The sequence below is a fragment of the Rhincodon typus genome, chromosome 45, assembly GCF_021869965.1.
Source record: "Rhincodon typus isolate 14 chromosome 45, sRhiTyp1.1, whole genome shotgun sequence".
In the NCBI taxonomy this organism is placed as follows: Eukaryota; Metazoa; Chordata; class Chondrichthyes; order Orectolobiformes; family Rhincodontidae; genus Rhincodon; species Rhincodon typus.
Genome location: NC_063376.1, coordinates 5,077,258 through 5,077,536, shown reverse-complemented (window position 1 = coordinate 5,077,536; position 279 = coordinate 5,077,258). Strand labels below are relative to the sequence as shown.

Below are 279 nucleotides of genomic sequence, written 5' to 3'. Positions count from 1 at the left end.
AAGGTGAGTGTAGGTAGGGAGTTAGGAAGGGGATAGGTCAGTCCAGGGAGGACGGACAGGTCAAGGGGGCGGGATGAGGTTGGTCGGTAGGAGATGGAGGTGCGGCTTGGGGTGGGAGGAGGGGATAGGTGGGAGGAAGAACAGGTTAGGGAGGCAGGGACGAGCTGGACTGGTTTTGGGATGCGGTAGGGGGAGGGGAGATTTTGAAACTTGTGAAATCCACATTGATACCATTGGGCTGCAGGGTTCCCAAGCGGAATATGAGTTGCTGTTCCTGCA

The 279-nt window shown here is 56.6% G+C and overlaps 1 protein-coding gene across 1 annotated transcript in view; it reads right to left on the bottom strand.

Annotated features, from left to right (window-relative positions):
• LOC109912342 (polyunsaturated fatty acid 5-lipoxygenase-like) overlaps positions 1–279 on the bottom strand; it is a 37,732-nt gene that overhangs the window by 6,096 nt on the left and 31,357 nt on the right. The gene's annotated exons all lie outside the window — the stretch shown is intronic.